The sequence below is a fragment of the Pleurodeles waltl genome, chromosome 1_2, assembly GCF_031143425.1.
Source record: "Pleurodeles waltl isolate 20211129_DDA chromosome 1_2, aPleWal1.hap1.20221129, whole genome shotgun sequence".
Lineage (NCBI taxonomy): Eukaryota > Metazoa > Chordata > Amphibia > Caudata > Salamandridae > Pleurodeles > Pleurodeles waltl.
In genome coordinates this window covers 975,855,669-975,867,920 of record NC_090437.1, presented here as the reverse complement: position 1 = coordinate 975,867,920, position 12,252 = coordinate 975,855,669, and the positions used below count along the sequence as shown (strand labels likewise).

Genomic DNA, 12,252 nt, shown 5'->3' with positions numbered 1-12,252 from the left:
CCATAATGATAAAAACAAAACATCTCTTTGTAATTATTCAGTCAAGTCATGGAACTTGATTGTGCAATGAATCAAAGATATTCAAATCATCGTAAGGCTGTTTGACTGCTTTATTATGCTATGGACTTGCAAAAGAACTGAGAGTAATAATGTCATTCAATAAAATGCACAGAACATGTGGCATGTGTACCACATCCATTGGCCCCAAAATTGGATAGGATCTATTTCTCAAAAATGCCATCAGGAAATAGATAAGCAGTATGTAATGTAGGTATGTATGTATATTTTATATAATTTATTTCCATAGTATGAACCTAACCAAAAGCCATCAGACGGCTGTACATGGTCAAAGGCAAGCTTGAAGTCAGCAAGTAATAGGAGAGGAATCAGAGGTGCGGATGGTTAATGCATTATAATGCAGTGTTCTTTAAAGAAGTAATTCTACAACTCTTTCCTAAATTGGAGCAACTTTGGGGCAGCTCGGATGAATATGGGTATGGGTGCACAGATTGAACAGGAGTGTTATCCTGTTTTTTTATACTTCTCAGTCTGAAGTCTGATCATATCCTAGCTTTGGGTGTGCAGAAGACTATCAGAGATGGTGAGCTTGTCTGCAAGATAACCAAAGTGCTGGTTGTGATGGCTTTGTAAATGATGTTGCTGGTTTTGAAGATGGTGTGGACTTGCAAGGAGAACAAATGAAATTCTACCAGGATGGGGGCTTTGTGATCATATTTCTTCAGGCCCTGGATTAAACATGCTGTGCGGTGTAGGATGCATTTAAGGGGTGCCAGTGTGGAGTCTGGGAGGCCATAGAGGAGAGCATAACCATTATCCAGAGCAACAGTTATAAGGGTTGAACAGCCGGGCTAGAGAAACTGCACCTAGGTTTAACATGAAGGTAGTGCCAGGATTGTTGGGGAGCCTGTGCTGGTGTTCCAGTGAATGCTGGGACACCAGAAGAAGAGGAGTGAGGCGGCAGGACGTGGTGGCGATGGGAAGAGGTACTTAAAAAAAATATATATATATGTATTCTCCCCAGTCCCCATTTCTCTCCCCTGCCCGCCCCTCCCCATGAGATTTGCGGCAACCGCCTCTGATACCCAATAATTAAAACCTTTAATATAGCGTTTTCTACAAAACGTCAGCGCTTTCTAGGCACTGTCAATAACCACTGTTCCTATTCCCAGATAGATAAAAGGCTAAAGGACTGATTTATATTTCGCCGTACAGTAAACCCCACACTGTTGTGACGGAGTAACCCGTCCGCCACCCTCTAAATCAGGTCCTAACTCTGCCTAGTTGCCATTCGAACATTGGACCTTCAGATCAGCTTTATTATCATCATTAAACATTCAACTCGCTGAGCCATCCTGTCGACTTGGAGAGTTGAAAAAAAAAGTCTTCTACAACCAGGGCAGCAGAGAATGTTTGCTTTAAAGCTCGAGCTCATTTTACCAATCAAACCACTACTTTATTTTTTTAATGAAAAATATGAATTCCCAAAACATATACATAGGATTAAGCAGATTGCCTTAAAAAACTCCCTGCAGAATGCACATTTCCTCTCACTTGTGGGACTGCGTAAAGGGAGAAATAAATCATCTCTGCAACTAAAATGTAATGGACTCAATCTGCATAAATAATGAGCAGCAAAATTCGACACAGCCAAAAACATCAACGGGCACACTAACAGTACCACAAAAAAACAAACCGCCGAGGCCCTCAACTGTAAACGAGCAGGCAATGCAAGCTCGGCCCTTTGTAAGCAGATCTGCGTTTTCACGAGCGAAGCAATCTTTCCATAGAACTGCACCCCCTCCAGCTCAGGAACACGAGAGGCGAACTTCAGGCGCCCAGAGAACCCTTAGCGACCGTGCTGCGGGATGTGATCCAGTACAAACATTCTATTTCAATATTAAAACTGCCCTTAGCCCCGAGAGTTCACGCTGAGAGGTTTTACAACACTTGGAATTTATATGCAACAAAACACGCATGGTGAGGCCAATTCCCAAATGTAAAATTAGTTTGAGAGGAAACGGGACTGTTGTGAGTGAGAAAGGTGAATTTCAGAGACTGAACTTTCAAGTTAACGTGCAGTACGTGACGGTATGTAGAAACACAAATTCACTATTGTGGAACCATGTTTTTGGGATGCTTGATTGCACGAAACATACTGGAACAGTTTGTAGTTCTAATTGCAAGCTGACTGCACAACCACCTTTAGGTCTGGTTTGCAACTTGTGACCGTTTCATAAACATGGGCGGCTCCTCCACAATGGTGGAGGAGCGTCGCTTCCCTGGCCAACAGCCAGGAGAAGAAAAATAAAACCATATTTGACTATCCTTTTATTTTTCATCTGCTGGCTCAGCCAGCAGTGCAGGGAGGAGCGGGAGGGAGGAGAGAGTGCACCTAAGTGCGCATGTGTGCTTGGCCGGCCTGAGGCCGGACGAACACACATCCGCGCTTAGGTTTCTCCAGCCCGGCTGTGTTGAACAGCCGTGCTGGAGAAACTGCACAGACACCAGGGCTTTGTCTGAGCAGCAGTCTGAGCCACTCAGACCAATCCTGGCGCTACTTTCATGCTATGTTTACCATAAAAGCAGCACCAGGATTGCTGGTGTCCCAGTGAATGCTGGGACACCAACCATCAGGTGCAGAGGAGCGAGGCGGCAGGAGTTGTCAGAATGGCGGGAAAGGTACTTTTTTTTTTTTATTGTTCCCATCCCCTTGACATTCGCAGCGGCCACTGCTGTTCATAAACTGCCTTCACATCACAAGAATAACCAGAAAATGCCCCCACTTTGAACCGCCTCAATGAATACTAAGCAAGACAGTGATGCAAGCAAGACCCACACTCATTGAATAGGCTGTCATATTTATTTTCTTCTTTACATCTCTCTATTATTTTTTCTGTATTTTTCCCATCTATCCAGCCATCATTCCCTTTATCGTCCTTTATCTCTTTCCATATATCCATCTCTCAATTTCCTTCTTTTTCTGCCCCTTCGTCCATTCACTCAACCATAATCCACGTTTCCTTCCTTTTTTCCTCCATCCATATGTCAGTTTCCATCCTTCATATCCTCATCCATCCAATCTACATTTCATCCTTTCCTTCTAATGTTATGACCTGTATTTGTGAAGCACGTTACCACCTGTGAGGGTATCCTGGATCCGAGCAGGTGTGTGTAACTAGCCCTGCCAATGGTAGGTTGGTTAATTGAAAAGCCAGATCTTCAGCTTCTTGCGGAATTCAAGAAGAGAGTAGGAGGCTCTAATGTGGAGAGGAAAGTTGTTCTATGCTTTAAGAGAGACCTAAAAGAACGCCCATCCTCCCAATCTGGTTCTGTTTAAGCGTGGGATATGGGTATGTGAAAGTAAAACCTAGTGTCCCTGGAATCATTACCTTCTTTTCAAGGGACAAATTTCACACTAACCATTTAGTTAAAGGTAATTTTAGCTAGATGTTTATTATAGAAAAAATAATTAGAAGAATGTCACGATTTAAAAAAAGGTTGGGCCCCTAACAAATAGTACAGTGACATATATTCCAGCGAGGAGAAGCCTCTTAGTCCCGTTTTATTGTGGGGTCTGTCTCCCGGGGAAAAGAACAATTAATAGTCCTTCAATATCAAGTTGAGGAGCGAACACCCTCTTGGTTTTCCTGCTTGTACAAAAGGCAAAGGGATTACCCAATTAAACTGAGCAAGTTCTCTGCGTAGTGGAATTTAAAACGCCTAACACATGTTGAATAGGTCTGAATACAACATGAATCGGTAATTTTTCTGTTGGTCATACTGTGACAGTGCAGATCACTGGAAACAATCGCTGATTTACTTGAAAAACGATTAGTTATAAAAGGCTCAGCTTTTGGATAAAAGGTGGTTGGGGAAGAGTGTCAACATTGACTGGAAACTTTAAAGTTTATGCTTTAAACAGTTGAGGTGCCAACGTTAAATTCTTTGATTTGTTGCATCTTCCTGAAGTATAATAGGATAACTGCCAAATTCCCCTGGCAACACATTATGTAGGCTGTGGCACCATACTCATTACTGTACCACTAATACTAAATACTAGATGTATTAAAATGATGAGCTGGACCAACATTGTCGCTAACTGCCAAACCCAGCACGAGCCCCTACACTGTGGTTTCTACTCAAGATGAAAGGTGAAACTATTCCGGTGAGTGTTGTTCTTCAGGTCTGGATATCTTCTATGTTTAAATTGTAATTTTGTGATATTCTAAAGAATTATTTTTAACATATACTCATTTATATTCATTTCAGGGGCTGTATCATGGGTTTTAAAGACTGTTTCTCACTATTATTTTCTGAAAATGTTGAATTGAATTATTGGTTTACTGATACTGAAGCTGTGAGTAAGTAACAGTCAACTGTTTCTTTTCATCTAACTAGAGAGCCTTTGATGCCTACGTGATACTGGCTGCCCATTTCCCATTTAGTATGGGAAAAATAGGGGTTTAATCTATTAGGAACACAGAGGACCAGAGGTATTATTCTTTTACTGATAACGCTGAATGCAGTTCGGACCAATGAGTTGAAGTCCTGTGATGTTGCAGGTGGCATTGGCTTATTGGATCCCTAAGGTAGAGTCCCTTAAGAATGGTGCTTTTTAAAAAAATTTTTTTAATTTTTTTTATTGATTTTATCATATCAAATATATAAAAGTAGAACAACAGTCCCTGCAGGGCAGCATATCTAAAGAGCAATAGCCGCCCACTGCAATATTAACATACATTCCGTACAGGAGAAATCAGACAGGTACACATTGATCATTACAATCCAGTTTGTTCTTCTAAATTTCCCATCCATTAATTGGGGACAAGATCTGTACGGAATTACCACGGGCCAATTTCTGCCAGAGATGCAGTAGTGATAACATACAGTTGGATAAGGGATATCAACAGATATAAACAAAAGGGGCAGGTGGGGAATACAGCCAGACAACAACAGCCATTCACCTTCCTGACATAGATGCCAGCGTACAGAGGGGTCAGTAATTCGTCCGGGCTTCTTTGGTTATATCACTCAATCGTCTTGGGCCGCTAAGAAATTATTCAGTGGGGTCCAAATATCTTTGGGTCTAGACCCTTCAGGCATCAGGCTCCAGAAGACTATAAGCTGATCATGACAAAAAGCAGCATCTCTTAGCCATTCAGAGCGGCGCAGCGCTCTCGTCCCGCCCCAGCACATGGCCACTCTACGCTTGGCTAACAGCAATAGTAGGCCCACTAAGCATCTGTGTGTTGCCCTGATCTCCTCCACGCACCCACGCAGCGCGATTCTAGGAGTGGCAGGAATTTCTAGTTTGACCATTTCAGAGATTGCATTGAAAACTGCCACCCAGAAGGCGTAAACATCCGCATATTCCCACGCCAAATGTAAAAAAACTAGCCTCCGGCGCCCGGCAGCGCGCACAGCGCGCATCTTCGCGCAACCCCAAGGAGTGCATCCGCACTGGGGTATAGTATAGTCTGTGCAAAAATTTAAAATGCAGCAATCTAAACATGTAATTTGGCGTCAACGCTCTCATATGCGCACAGCAGGTACGCCACAGAGCCTCCGAGATGGGCTCTCCCAGATCCGCCTCCCACGCTAGTCTAGACGGCTCCCGGAGATTATTCCTCTGTTCCTGCATATAGTTATATAATTTGGTGACCAGCCTATTAGGCGACCGCGCGCAGCAGAGAGACTCCAGAGCGCGGAACTCCACCGGAGCCTCATCCGAACTCCACAAGCGGTTCCGCAAAAAAGAACGAACTCGGATCACATACATACGCTGAAGCGCCGTGCACTCGCGACCAGCCAGTATCTCAGATACATCAAGCAAGCGATCATCCATCATCCAAACTCTCAACTCAGTTAGGCCAGCATCTCGGAGAAACCCACGTACTCCACCGTCACAATACAACTGCTCGTCAGCTATCGCCATTACCGGTAAGGAAGGAGCAAACGGGACCGAAACCCCGGACCGCCGCATCAACATACCCCACGCCCGCATCGTACATGCCACCGTGTCAATTCCCCGCACCCGGGAGGGTACACGTCCTCCGAATGCTCTCGCCAGGTCGTCCGGCCACACAGAGTCACTCTCAGGCAGCAGGTGCGGCAGATAACGGATAGGATTCAGCCAGTAATACGCATAGTGCGCCTGAGCACATAGATAATACAGCTCCATATCCGGCGCAGCGAGCCCACCTAGTTCGAATGGCAACGTCAGCCTCTCCCATGAAATACGTGCGCGTCGGCCCGCCCATACCAGGCAGATCAGTGCTGAGCGGAGACGCCTCAGGTAACTTCTCGGAAGCGGGAGAGGGAGATTCACAAATAGGTACAAAAATTTCGGTAGAACTACCATCTTTGCAATAGCAATACGTCCTATCAATGACAGCGGGAGGGTTCGCCAGGACTCTACCTTCCCCTCCAGCCACGTCAGAGCAGTGCCATAGTTAGCCAGCCACAGCTCCTCCACATCACAACTCAGCTGTATACCCAAATACCGCACCGGTCCATCCGCCCACACCAGAGGGTATCGAGAGTCATACCGCTGCACCCTGGGGGTCAAAGGCAGCACCACTGATTTAGACCAATTAATATTAATACCTGAAAAGGTACCAAAGCGCACGATCTCATCAAGTAGTGCATCCAGATTCTGGTCGGGATTCCGTACATATAATGCAATATCATCTGCATACAGAGATATCAATATTGGTCGCTGCCGGAATTGCAATCCTCTGTCGTTATAATTCTGTCGGAGCCGGGCCGCCAGGGGCTCCATTGCAGCAGCAAAAAGGAGAGGGGATAGCGGGCAACCCTGGCGTGTGCTGCGCGCAACAGGGAACGGGGCAGATACATTCCCATTAAGGCGCAATCTAGCAGTGGGCAATGTATACAGCAATCTAATCCAGCGGAGGAAGCGCGCACTAATTCCCACCCGACCCAACAGAGCGAACATATAGTCCCATGTCAAGGAATCAAATGCTTTAGCTGCGTCCAGGAAAACAGCTGCCGCATTGTCATCTTCTACCAGTGTTCCCGCTACCGCGAAAAAGGTGCGCAAATTGTGGCCCGTAGACCTTCCCGGGACAAAACCCGACTGATCCGGGAGCACCAAACTGGGGAGAAGAGGCTGTAGCCTCGTCGCAATCATCTTCGCTAGTATTTTGTTGTCAATATTTATCATGGAAAGCGGGCGGTACGAGTCGCATCGGGTCGGATCCTTTCCAGGCTTCAGGATTGTCACTATCTGTGCCTCCCCGAGCGAGGTCGGGAGCGACCCAGTCTCCAGGGCTTCTGCATAGACCTCCAATAGTCGAGGGGCTAATATATCCACATACTCTTTATAAAACGCAGAGGTTAGGCCATCCAGTCCAGGTGACTTCTCTCCAGGTAAGCCGCGTATGGCCGCAGTCACCTCCTCCACTGTGAATGGTTCATCTAAGTATTTCCTATGCACCTCATCAAACCATATTAACGCAATATCCTCAAAGGGCATCTGTGCATCAGTCACACCAGCTCCCATCGGAGCTGCATAGAGCCCAGCGTAAAACTCAGTGAACACCTGCATAATTCCTCCCGATCCCGACACACTCTCACCCCCTCCATCCATGACCTCAGAGACATAGTCATTGGCCCAAGGTTTACGAAGTAAAGCTGCCAATGTACGTCCAGCCCTTTCTCCCTCCCCATACTGACGTGCGCGAGCCTCCCTCCCAAGGAAGCAAATTTCCCTAAGAGAAACCTCCTTATACAGCGATATCTCTTGGCGGATCTCCGCAAGGACTTCATTAGACCAGTTAGATTCCAGTCGTCTTTCCAGCTCAGCAAGCCGTGACTCAATTTCAGCCATCTCTCGTCTCAGTGTTTTAACTATACTGTGTTGTTTCGAGATACAAACCCCTCTGATAACAACTTTAAATGCCTCCCAAAGGGTTCCTGGGACTCCACCGATCCCTGATTCTCTGCAAAGTAAATTTTAATCGCCTCCCGCAGTTCCTCACGGAAGGCCGCATCGCGAAGCGCCCCCCTAGGCAGCCGCCACGTAATAGATCTACCTAGTTCAGTCGGTATCTCCAATTCCAGACACACCGGCGAGTGATCTGACAGCGTACGAGGAAGATGTTCAACCGCTCTAGTCCAGGCCAGCATGTCCCTGGAACCCAGCCAGCGGTCAATACGAGACCAGCTACCATGCACATAATTCAGACATGTACCCTCTCTCGACACTCCATGCCGCTGCCGTCACAAGTCAACTAGCGCGCCATCACGCATCACGGCCTCCAAGGCCCTAGCCGCCGCAACATGTTGCATCCTGGCCTTACTCTCCCTGTCCAGCTTGGCATCAAGTACGACATTAAAATCTCCCCCCCAAAGCACCGCACCCGGCCCCAACGACTCCACCAGACGCCACAGCTCCATGAAGAAACCTGGATCATCAACATTCGGCCCATACACAGCGACTAGGCGGCACGGCTTGTCCAGTAACACACCACTCATCAGTACATATCTGCCATTGGGATCTACCAGAACTTTTTTCGTTCGCCACTGCAGACCCTTGCAAATAAGGACTGCGACTCCACTGGAGTAACCCGAGTATGTTGAGCAATGCATCTCACCTACCCACCCAGATTTTAGTCTGTGTGTTGTGGACTTCACTAAGTGTGTCTCCTGAAGCATACATACATCAATTGCATGTCTCTTAACATATGCAGCCACAAGTCGAGCTTTCCTACTATCATTAAGCCCTCGTACATTCCAAGTCAAACATCTGATCCCAGATACTTCCTCACCTCTCGGCCCCATCCACAGCCAGTCTTGCACGCAAAGGCCAATCACCACCTGCCATAAAGTTCGCAAGGAAACAAATAGAACATTCATACATAAATGAAGGGACAATACCCCACTAACATGTGAGAAACCCCTCACCCCCCACCCACTCAGGCCCCCCAATCGGACCCAACTAATTACCCACCCATCTTGGCCCCAAAACCCTCCTCGAAAACAAGAACAGTGAATAATAGGACTCATCCCAGGGGCTATGACCGGCCTAGTATCTCTCCACCCAGATGGCATCGGGAGAGAGGGCCCATGGGCCAATCACCAGTCACTTAGCAGCCGGGACCAGGCAAGGAGCAGCCGGCGCGCCCCAGCAGTTCCAACAATGGGTGTCAGGTCGATCGGAGCATATTAGTCATTGTCACTTAGGGCAGCGCCGTCACTGCCGTGGCCACGGCGCTCTGCGGTCTCCCGCTCCCTCGGCAGCTGTCGAGCAAACTTGGTCGCTTGTTTCAAGTCCGTGAAATAGTGCATCTTACCCTCATGTCGCACCCTCAGCTTGGCAGAATATAACAGGGCAAAGCTCACACCCGCCTGAGATAGCAGTCGCTTAACCGGCAGAAAGGCACGTCTCTGGGACTGCACACCAAGTGTATAGTCTGGGAAGAAATTTATTTCAGAGTTCTTATAAAGTAACGGACGTCTCTCCCTTGCCAGACAAAGTACAGCGTCACGCTCACGGTAGTTTAATAGACGTGCAATAATTGGACGTGGGGGAGTCCCCGGAGGGGGTCGGGGTCCCAAAGATCTGTGAGCTCTCTCAACTACCAGCATCCGAGAGAGCTCACCGGCGAGCAACTCAGACAACATCTGTTCAATAAAGTCTTCCATTCGCCCCATATCGGTCGCCTCCGGCAGTCCCACAATTCGAATGTTATTGTGGCGTGATCTTGATTCCAAGTCCTCGTTCTTGTTACGTATGACCTCCAGGATTCGGTCCATACGTGCGATCTGTTCCCTGTCACCCCGGCGTGCATCCTCTATCACAGATGTACGTGACTCCAAGGCCTCAAGCCTGGTGTCGTGATCGTCTACGCGCGCCCTAATGCGGTCAAGCCGTTCGGTGACATGATCCAGTTTGGTGTCAATGCCCGCCAGGCTGGCCTTAAGTTCCAAAAACATGGACTTCACCGATACCTCAGGGCTATCCTTTCCGTTCGGCTCCTCACAGGGCTGGGAGCTAGCAGCAGCGTTCTTTTTTTCCCCCCCCTTCGAAGGTAAGTTTGGCCTGTCGTTGATCAGCCTTACCCATAGTTCCACCCTGCTTCAACACCTCCGACCAGGTCCAGGTAAGTAGAGCCAAGCAAAGGGAGGCCCAGACCCAGTAACCTCTCCAGTTAACGCAGAGCTCACCGCGGGCTCCTGCTTCAGCAGCTGGGCTCGTCAAGTAACGGGATCTCAGAACATCGGCTTATCCTTACAGGCCCAATCAGCCCGCACTGCTCATCCGGGTAGTCGCCACTCGTACACCCTCCTTGGGCCACCGCAGTCACAGCCTTCACCGCCCTCCGCCGGGCCTCACTTCGTATCCCTGAGTTAGCGGCCCGAGTAGCCCGCCCGAATGATCAGTCCGTTTTCCCAGATACCAAGTAAATGAAGCTATGAACCTCGAGGGCCCCCTCAAGGCTTTGTCTCGACGGCTTGTCTCCTTACGGGCCTCCTCCTCGCCCGTTTAAGCCGCCGGGCCCAGAGATAGCTTCAGGGCCCGTCAGAGCCTCTTCCGCATTAGCGCCACCAGGGCCAAGCTTATTGCAGGGCCGCGACGCGACCACGTCGCCGAATGGCCCCCAGGCGCAGTCTCGCGCCCGATCACATACCTCCGGGAGCAGTCGCGGGCCTCAAGTCCACCCGCACGCTATGCACCTTGCGTAGTTCCACGCACAGCCACACTCCTCAGAAGCCGCCGCGGGCCTCCACGCTCGTCCGCCCCCACCACGTTCTATCCGCGCGAGCGCGGCCGTCAGCAGGCCCGCCCGCGTTCCTTCACCGCTGCTCCGACCGCTCCGCTGCTCCTGAGCCGCCAATGGCAGCCCAGGGGCTTCTCTGAGCAGAGCGCGCCAGGCTCACGCCCGCCAGCACCGTCGGATATGATAATAGTCGGATAAACGGCCCCGGGCCAGGCAGAGCCTCACAAAGTGACGGCCATCTTGCCCGGCGGTCAGGCCAAGAATGGTGCTTTAAAATGTTTTGGTGACTGCTTGAAAAATGTTTTCTTTTGACTCAACCTAATGCAAACATTCTTAGGTGTTGGTATACTGATTAGTGGTGCTCTTTTAAATGATGATACATGATTGTGTATATTTTTCTTCACTTTTATTACGACAAAACTGATGTATAGGTATGTTTATTAGGTCCTCATTTTCCGGCTTATTTTGTTTCCCATGTACAACTGTTTATCACTCAATTATATTCCATGAACCATAGAACTTGTATTATTTATTGCAGTATGAAACAGTTTTGAACCATATCTGCTTTATTGATAGCTGAATGTAATTTTACAGTTGCGTTGGCAAAAAATCATGCTGACATGTTAACGTGCAACAGCTTACAAATATGGGTACTCAGTTATATCACATGTATATGCTTATGCTCAAATAACAAATATGTTGTGCTTATTTTCCCATTACTTTTTTTCTTTTTTCTTATTTTTCCATTTCTGTTTTCCTCTGCCCAAGGTTCTATGTCTTCCAGCCTTGATAAAGCTGCATGGAAACAGCAAACCAAGTGTTGGCTGAGAACTTCCTTTAAAAGAACTATGTATGTCTTCTGAAACTAAATATTTGTACGATTTGGAAGACCTTTACTTAAGGATTCTCAAATAGAGGATGAACTGTTGAACTTAAATCACAATTATGGACTTATAATACAATTATGTTTGATGAATTGAGCTGTATGTGTTGGAAATAATGTTGATGGGTTGATTATCTTTAATTTATACTGCTCATGCTACCTATTAGTTTAGGATTAAGAGGCCTTTTAGTATATGCTAATGGGGATGATTTGGATCATAAATGATCCAGGATTACTTACAGCAGATTGCCTAGACTACCCTCGCCTTAATTGAACCACTCACCCAGAGTGCCAAAATTTGCTGACCAAGTAAGGAAAGTTTAAGCAGCATCAGCCTTCTAGATGGGTTGGCCTTCACAGTCTTGAACAAGAACTGTTTACACACCACTACCTGTCATTTTTTTCAGTAATATCCACTGGAATCAAGCAATCAGGGTCCTTTGCTATAGCAGACACCAGGTCTCATAAGTCTTTCATGAGGTATTGAACAGTGAAGATACATACATTTCGTCTCCAAGTCGACATGTGGAAAACGCACTGAATGTCTTCATCCGTGGCCACTGTTATTTACCAGTGAAGTTGGGATGAAAGGAGTCAACAAAT

General features: G+C 47.5%; 1 protein-coding gene across 1 annotated transcript in view; it reads right to left on the bottom strand.

Annotated features, from left to right (window-relative positions):
- Nucleotides 1-12,252, bottom strand: part of SCFD2 (sec1 family domain containing 2) — a 1,619,339-nt gene that overhangs the window by 740,247 nt on the left and 866,840 nt on the right. The gene's annotated exons all lie outside the window — the stretch shown is intronic.